Here is a 9,249-nt window from a genome sequence, read left to right on the forward strand (position 1 = left end):
AAAAAAAAGAATAACGGTATACTACGTCATCAGTGACGTCTAAGGGAACGTCATCTAAATCTTGCGCGAGTGAAGTTAAGTGGCGCCACCTGGACGTGTTAAATAGAGACTAAACGCTTCCTCCGCTATTGGCAATGTTGCGCGCGTTTTAAAGATAATGTTGAGCAGTCCTTGTTTTCGTCGCAGAGTTCTGCTCCTTAACTTGAAAAGAAAAATTCATCCAGAAATGCAACCTAAGGAAACATGTAAGTTTTGCCCACGGAATCAAGGTGCGCCTGGTAGTACTAGCTCGTTTCTTCTCGAACCAAATTGCGTTTTATCGGCTAATGCAAATACTACATATACTAAGAGTACCGAAAGTATGATGTTTGCCTAAACACCGAGATCAGATTCCCTAACAAAATTTACAGGGACCTCTAAATGCCTCATAGAAGACATTATACATAAGAAATAAAAGGGAGATAAATATTATAAGGACATGTAATGATACGAATTCAGTGCTTGAAGAATAACAGTGGAGTAAACTCAAGCGAACCATTCAATTATTGGCCATTCCGCCGAAAAAAGAACATGGGTAGCTGGAAATGCAACTGGTTCTAGCTGTAATAAATATGTATATCAACTGGTTCCAGTTGGAAACAAACTAGGAAGCAACTGGTTCCAGCCGGGATCGGATTGGAAATATTTCCAGTTGAACTGGGAGCAACTTGTTCCCCACTTGGATACCACCTTGTTCTAGCTGAAATTGAACCTGGAACATTTTCACCATTTTCACTTGGCCTAGAAGCAAGTGTCACCAGTTGAGGATGCGGTGGTTCTAGTTGGGAAACCACTGGCACGACCGCTCGATGTAAACATACGGTACTGGAGCCAACCAAGATCGAACTGGAATTAGCCGGCTGTGTTGGATTGAAAGCTGTTCTAGATGGTGACAGTACATTCTTGAAACAGCGCAATTCAACGACGCCGATGAAAAGAAGAAAAGGAACAAACCACCGCGTTTACTGGCAACTGAATGTTTGTTAAAAGCACATGGAAGGAAACCCATGCGACCGCATTAAAGCAAAACGAAATTCGGAGACCATTATAAGCTTCGCCTTAGTGCGTTGAACGCGATAAGGCATGGATAACAATTCTCAAAGCCTTTGGAGAATAAACTAAGCAAGATGTAAAATAAACCCAACATTCGGCAAGTATTGCTCGCAACAAGAAACGCATCTGAAACATCTAGATGATGATTGTACAGCGCAAGGGAGGACGCAACTGCCATGACAAGGCTAAAGTGAGCTAGAATAGGGTAGTGGGCTTGCTGGGGTCCCCTGCTTGACGCCGAGTATGTCACACGTGTGGTGGCGCCACCAACGACTTCAATGTAGGGCACTGCCAAACGGAGGCGTTGGTGCGCAACTGAAATCATGCTTTTTGTGCGCTGTTATTACATGCACTAGACGGAAATGCGCGTGAATTTCGGCAGTGTAAACGATGATGCTGATGTCGCTAAGACAACAAAAATAAAGAAAGAAAACTATCGTGGAGCTAGGTGCGTAGGCCGTTGGCCTACATGTGCGTGTAGGTAACCATCTAGAACACTGTAGCATGGTGTATGCAGCTAAACTGTTAGCTCGTTATTTGATGTTAAATGAAACACACCGAATACCGTCAGTACTCGTGCGAATAAAGCTGCAGAAAACATTCTTTTCATAAACTCGGTCGGCGTAACTCGCGCGATTAAACTGCATGCAAGGGATGCTGCGCAAACATGAGGTGCATTTAAATTCTCTTACAAGTGATAAGCAGCGATGGCGAACTTTTCAAAGATTACGTTGCGCGGCTATAAATTGTAAACTGGATTCTTTGTATTTCTCGGGCCCTACTTTCGTCACGCACGCCTTTTACGAGCGTGGGAAATTATTAGCGATGCTGACCTTGGTACACACTCGGGAGTTTACCACGAGCTCTTAATGTTATACATTTTACAGCATTTAAAAATTGTCAGCTGCCCATTCTTTCTGCAGATCTCCATTATTTTGGCTCTGTAATTTGGCTATTTCTGCACTGTATATTCTTATGCAAAGACTGTAAAAATCCACAGATAAGAAAAACAGGAAGCCACTCTCCCCAAGTAGTGGGCACAAGCACATGAAAATTTATTCATCAGATATATATTGGGCACAGTTGCTTACTGGATATTTCTTCTTCAGGAGCAGCGGCTCAACTTTAGATGCTTTGCCTTTTCCCGCTTCTCGGTTCTATCAAAATTACTGCCTTTCACAAAACCGCGTAAGGAGAGACGCAGCTGAGCTGCCGACGAGAGCGGACGCGTTTTGACGGCTCCGTGAAGATAGGCTGAAAGCATCGGCTCGCGCGACCATCGCCCCACCGGCGTTCCCCCACTCTCTGCGCCCTGGCTCAACGCAACGCCGCCCAGCTCTCTGGCCCCACCGGCTAAGGACAGACCTGCCGGACGCCCTGGACGAGGCCGTGGGGTCGCCCCCAAGCACTCTTCTTCCGGACACCATCGACGACATGGACTAACCACCCTTGGTGCCGTTCACTTCAACATTGTGCGTGGGACGCTCGCCAGGACAGTTCCGGCGTCTCGCCGGTTGCATCTGGCAGCGGCAACGCTCCCGTGTTCTTCATGTGAACCAGTAACGATGGCTGCAGCGGAGCTTAAGACGCAGCCATCACAACCATCATCCGCTCCGAAACGCAGTGCGAAACGCGTGGCTGACTCACAAATGGGAATAGATGATTTGTCTGCTTCAGCCACACCGGCAAGCAAGCGGGAGTGCCCCTCTCCGGCAGCTGTCGCCTCGCCTGGCACCGAGTCTAAGTACAAAGTCGTCGTAAAACCTCGTGAGTGCTTCGATGTATCAAAATTGTCAAATCGCCTCCTTCAGTCAGCCTTCGACACCTGCCTCAAAACCACCGCGTTTCAAGGTTTCTCCATTCACCATCCCACCAACAGCGTATCCGTATGGGTGCGTTCGCTAGCAGACGTTGACCGCCTCACCCACCTGCAAACTCTGCCAGTCACAGCTGATTGTACTGTACAGGTGCAAGCGTACTTGAGTTCCGGCTCGGACTTGCGTCGGTATGTGGTCTCTGGGGTTGACCCAGGGGAATCGCCGGAGGGCCTTATCACTGCTTTGACCTGCTCCACACACAAGATTGTAACAGCTCGTTATATGGGCCGTGGACGCACGTGCCTTGTCACTCTCCAAGGGCCTCGAACGCCACCAAGCCGCATTACGTACTATGGATGCATCCTGAACTTTCATGTGTACAAGCCCGGTGTGGTACACTGCTATCGGTGTTTTCGTACCGGTCACATGCGAGATTCTTGTCCCCAACCCGCAGACACCTCCATGGAGTCCGTCGAGACGCGCACGTACAAATGTGGGCTCTGCCAAACGGACGATCATGAAATAACGTCCAAAGATTGTCCAGTTAAACAGAAGGCTCTCAAAGCCCGTCGCCAACGCAAGCGCCGCCAGCGTTCGGTGACACAAGAAGAAAGGGACGCCGACATTCCGACTAGCAACCGGTTTGAACTGTTGTCCCCCTCCGAAGAGGACACACCAGCGTTGGTAGAACCTGAAAATGCTTGCTATGAAGTCCCCACGTACAGCGACGCCGTCAAGCGGGGCAAAAAACGTGTTCAGCAGCCTGCGAATACGCCTAAATTGAGCGTTACGGGTACAGACGATCTGGCGAAGCTTGACCAACAGATACAGCAGCTCCAAATGGAAGTCAAGCGCCTCGCTCAACGCAGAACCCATCTCGCTCGACCCGCTGGACCAACTGCGATGCGCGGTACAGACGTGCCGTACGCTGCTTCTGTGCCTGAATTATCCTGCGCAAGCGCGTCAGCACCAGTCAAGATGACTCCGGCAGAGCTCCTCCACTTTGTTGCCCGGCAACTGCAAGAGCTTTCAAAGGTGGTGCTCGCCAACCTTCCACCGCAATGACCACTCCTTTGAAAGCAACGCGCCACCACTGTGTCCTGCAGTGGAACTGCCGGGGACTTGCAAATAAAGTTGGTGAGCTTCGCTATCGCCTTGCGCTGGGGAAGCTCCCCGCTTGGTGCCTGCTTCTACAAGAAACGAATTCGCTTCCACGCATCCCTGGATTCACTGCGTATGATTCCCCAACCATCCCTGATCGACGCTGCACCAATGCGTTGGGACCTCCAGGCAAGGCTGCAGTGTATGTTGTGACTACATATCCTCAAACGCAGGTTCCCTTGCTGCAGTGGTGTAACCAGTGGCAAGAAGTGGTGGCAGTGCTCGTTAGACTTCCGCGTACTGACGTGATTGTGGTTTCAGTTTACGTGCGCCCGTATAGTGGCAGCGCTCCCCGACTGCGTTTGGGGTGGCTGGCTCACCTGCGTCAAACCTATCCTGGGTGCCCAGTACTAGTTGGGGGAGACTTCAATGCACCTCATCAGTCGTGGGGCTACCCTTCTTCCAGTGCTAGAGGCAACATCGTGCTAGACACATTTACAGACGCGCACTTTGTCCTTCTGAATGCCCCGGCTACTTCTACACGTCGGTGGGATCATCCCTGTGCTCCACCTTATGCGCCCGATCTCTCGTGGTGGTTGGGCATGTGTGACGTTTCGTGGGACCTAGAACCAGACTGCTGGGGGAGTGATCACCATCCGTTGAAAATTGGTTTGGCCGCGTATAACCAGCGCCGCCTCCGACGTCGATGCTACACAACCAACTGGGACTTATTCCGCAATGAACTGAACGACTCGATTGCTGATACATCGTCTGATCCATTGCAGGTGTTAACCAGAGCTGTACAAGCCGCCACGCAGTCAAGCTGGGTAGAGGAGAACCGACCACATCCAAATTTACATCTTCTGCGTCTGTGGGCAGCACGCCGTCGTGCAGAGCTGGCCTTAAACCGAGATCCGGCAGCCGCTGAGCTTCGTGATAACCTCAACAGACTCACCGCTGCGGCGCGTCGCTGCGAGAAGCGTCTCGCCCGCGAACGGTGGATGGACTGGTGTGCGTCACTCGGTCCATCGTCTTCAACCGCCTCAATATGGCGAACGTTCCGGAGTATGGAACTAGGCGCCCGTACGCCGGACCCAGCGGCCAGTGCGTGTCTGTCTTCTGGATGCACGCCAAGCCAGTTCGCTCCAGAAATAGTTAAGGCTTTCTTCCCGGCCTACAACCTGGCCCCACCACAATTCGACTGTCCGTGTAACCTGCCTCCGGAGGTTGGCGTGACTCCCAGTCCGTCGGACATCGAAGGCATGCAAGCGCCATACACGATGGCGGAGCTCCAGGCAGCAATTGACCAGGCAAAAGTACGCAAGGCACCAGGACCAGATGGGATCTCCTATGAAGTGTTCAAGAACATGGATGGCCCTGCACTGCAGTGGCTGCTGGACACGCTTAACGCAGTCTGGACGACCGGAGGGCTGCCTGAATCGTGGAAGCATGCCGAAGTTGTGCCGATACCTAAGCCGGGAAAGCACCCGAACAGCCTCTCTAATCTTCGGCCGATTGCTCTAACGTGTACGTTGTGCAAGCTTCTTGAACGCATGTTGGCGTCGCGCATCTCCTGGTGGCTGGAAAAGCACGCCTGGTACCATCCGGCCCAGATTGGCTTTCGACCGCACCTGGGCACGGAAGATGGCCTAGATCATTTGACGTCCATGGTGCTTGTGGGAAGAAGATCAAGCAGCATTCGAACCCTTCTCGCCATGGACGTTCATAAGGCCTACGACAACGTCAGCCACTCTGCGATCAATCACATAATGCAATGGCTTCAACTTCCGCCTCGCGTCTGCGACTTTGTGGAGTCTTTTCTGGCACACCGTACCTTCTGCATCAGAGTAGGCAAGGAACGAACCGGACACTTTGTAATGAAGCGGGGTGTACCGCAGGGCTCGGTTCTAGCCCCGATACTCTTCAATATTGCCCTGTTGCCCCTCGCGTGGCAACTAGCACGCATTCCAGATGCCTTCTTCCTCCTGTATGCCGATGATTTGACTGTGTGGACACTACATCCAGACCTTCAACGCCAGCAGGAGGCACTCCAGAGTGCTCTCGACAAGGCGTCGGACTGGTGTGCGCGCATAGGACTGACACTATCTGCCACGAAGACTGCATTCATGTCTATCACCAACAGACGAGGTCGCCGTCGCCTCCTGCAGACGCCGATATGTTTGAGCCTAAATGGCCATACCCTCACCCCTGTATCCACTATACGTGTGCTCGGGGTCGAATTGGACGCATCTGGCTCTGCGAATGCGTGGGTTCGCTCTGCTCGCCGGAAGAGTGCTAATACCCTCCATCTCATTCGTCGCATCTCTCAAAAGACGGGGGGTGCCTGTTCTCGAATGGCCCGTATCTTGGTGCGATCAATCCTACAACCTCGGCTCGTTTATCAAGCTCAGTTTCAACGACTGACTTTGAGAGACTGGGACTTGCTCGAAACCGCCAACCGAGATTCCATGAGGGCGATTACATGCCTTCCCCGTATGACACCTATCACGACCCTCCAGGCGGAAGCGCAGCTCAACACCATCGACGAAATTGTACACCAGCGTCGAGTCGCTCGCTACCTAAAGAGTCAAGCTGTTCCTGCGGCGGCAGCTCTAGCTCACTACTATGGTTCAACGCTGCCACAGCCTGACGCACCCGTGGCAGAAGTTCCACCATGGCTCAAGGCACAGGCCAGTGACAACCGACCACTGACCCGCCTGCGACAATCCACCCGACAAGCGGCGCAGGAGGGCATCGTCACTACCACCGAGAACTCACTAGCGGTATACGTAGACGCAGCTACCGATAATTGCGTTCTGCACACCAGTCTCGTATGCCCCGCGCAACCTGAAATCCAACATATCTGCTCTTACGTAACAGAGGCACCGTTCCCATCCGTATTAGCGGAGCTTACTGCTATACGGGACGGGTTAACAGTTATGATATCCAAAATGGATTCTTTGTCACACGATAAATTGCTTGTATATACGGACTCCACGCAGGCAGTTCGAGAGCTGCGAAAAGTGACCAGCTCCATCGATATAGCCTCCGATATACACCGACTGATCCACTCATGTGCCTGTCCTGTCCGCGTTCTGTGGACCCGCCGGTCTGCACCGGCTCAAGTGGAAGCAGATGCCGCTTGCCATCCAGCGACTGTTCAACACCCGCTGCCTCTACTTCGTTTGTCCCCGAAGGACAGCTTGCTTGTGCACAAAGAAACCCTCCGGCGCTCCACGCGTGCTCTCATTCCTCCGCGTGGATCTGACCTTCCCGGCGGCTTAACTCGCCGAGAGGAGGTTGCGCTCAGGAGGATTCGTGTGGGCGCCGCCTTGACTCCTGCAATCCGGGCTACATGGACATCTGGTGCACAGCCTCCCCCAACGACGTGCCCATTCTGCGTTGCCCCAGCCACAGAGGCAACGCTTGATCACCTATTGGGAACCTGCCCGGGCCTTCACCAGGCTCGCACTCGCCACCTACGCGGCCTTCACCACCACCCCGGCCGACCACCTGACTTGACGCGCTGGACGCACGGTCCACTGCATCGACAACTCCTGGCCTTCATACAGGAAACAAAACTTTTCCTTTTTATTTAACTGATGCCGTAGGGCATACTAGCGCCAATTAAAAAAAAAAAAAAACCGCGTAACAATATAAAAGCTGATTACGTCTTTTGAGAGTCCAGGGGCATGTTGTGGACACCCAACTTCTTGGGAAAACTTTTCTTTCACGATTGTCAATACATCCAAAATGCTGTCAGAATGCAACTTGTAGGAAGAAAATCACTCTGTAAACATGTTGTCTAGCTTGCTCACAAAACTGTACAGGTGGCTAGATGGATACAACAGTCCACATTTGTCACGAAAGGTGGTTAGACGAGTGAGCTGAAAATATCCTTGAGCTGGCACCGTGAGTAGTGTTATGCAAACTTCGCAGTTTGTTTTAATGACACACTTTCGCGCAATATAGCCAGCAATATAAAAGATCAGCCTAAAATCACTTCTAACAATATGCTGGTTGTGGTCAATAGGGGCTGGCACTGTAGGCTCATTCACAGTGCTTGCACTGCCAACTGAATCGTCTTGTGGCAGTGTGTCAGTAGCAGCATTGATCTCCAGCAATGAAGCTAGCCCGCCTTGGTCACAATTCCCCTAACTAACTGTTTTCACGAGGCCATAGAATGACAGACAAGTAATGGTTAGCAAAAACTGAGTTGGCGTGGGGTGGTCGTTGCTGCAGGATGACTGACGTATAACACCAAATAATTTTTCTAATGGGTCTTGGCTGGTCTTTGATGTCATTATGTATTTAAATGCTACTTTCCCTGTCAAATAAGAAAGCATTTCTAGCACACTGGTTATAGTCACGCGCAGTCCAGTCACGTATATTATATGCACGTAGTCCCGGGGCACATACTTCGGCTGAAAATGAAGGTCACACACGCCAGATGTGTCGTCCAGGGCTTTGTCCGCTTTGTCCATTGCTTCTTCGGGGCTGCATCCTTCGGAACGCCGAACAAAGACGGCTTCTTGCTGCCCTTCACGTGGACGTAACCTGTACGACAGCCTGGCGCAAAACAGTAGCTTTGCCGCCGCGGAAGCATTTTAACCTCGTTTGAGGGTCACTGCTTGTCAGGCCACATCACTGTTCGCCGAAGAACCTAGGGGATTGAGAATGCAAAGCGTGACGAGTTCTGAAAGTAACAAAACTCGCACACACCGACCGCCACTACAAACAGGCAGCAAACGCCCCAGCGCCAACGCTCGCTACATTTAATGCGGCGGTGGCGTCACGCCGTGGAGGCGCGCCGAAGCACGTTTGTGTGACATTGGCGGCGTCACCGCAATGCATGGCGCCGGCCGGCGAGTGAGCCCACTACCCTATTCTAGCTCACTTTAACAAGGCCGCAATTGCCAGCAGCTTTGATTTGCTATGAGATGCTATGAGCCATGAGCATACAGTTTCCCAATATACACTTTGTGGCAAGACGCAATGCAAGGTATAGTGCCTAGAAAGTATATTCTAGGCACTATAATGCAAAGCCTAAAAACGAACAACATTACTCCATGAACTACATTAGCACTACATTACCCGCATAATTAGCTTAGAAATACTCTTTCAACATTGCACTGACAGCAGGGTCGGCTCATACTCTCTCTTTTTACCTTTTTTCTTCCAGATGTAAATCGCGAAAAGTTTTGGCTAAGAGTCAATGAAGTGTTTTTTTTTACTTTTG

The sequence above is a fragment of the Rhipicephalus microplus genome, chromosome 8, assembly GCF_043290135.1.
Source record: "Rhipicephalus microplus isolate Deutch F79 chromosome 8, USDA_Rmic, whole genome shotgun sequence".
NCBI lineage: Eukaryota > Metazoa > Arthropoda > Arachnida > Ixodida > Ixodidae > Rhipicephalus > Rhipicephalus microplus.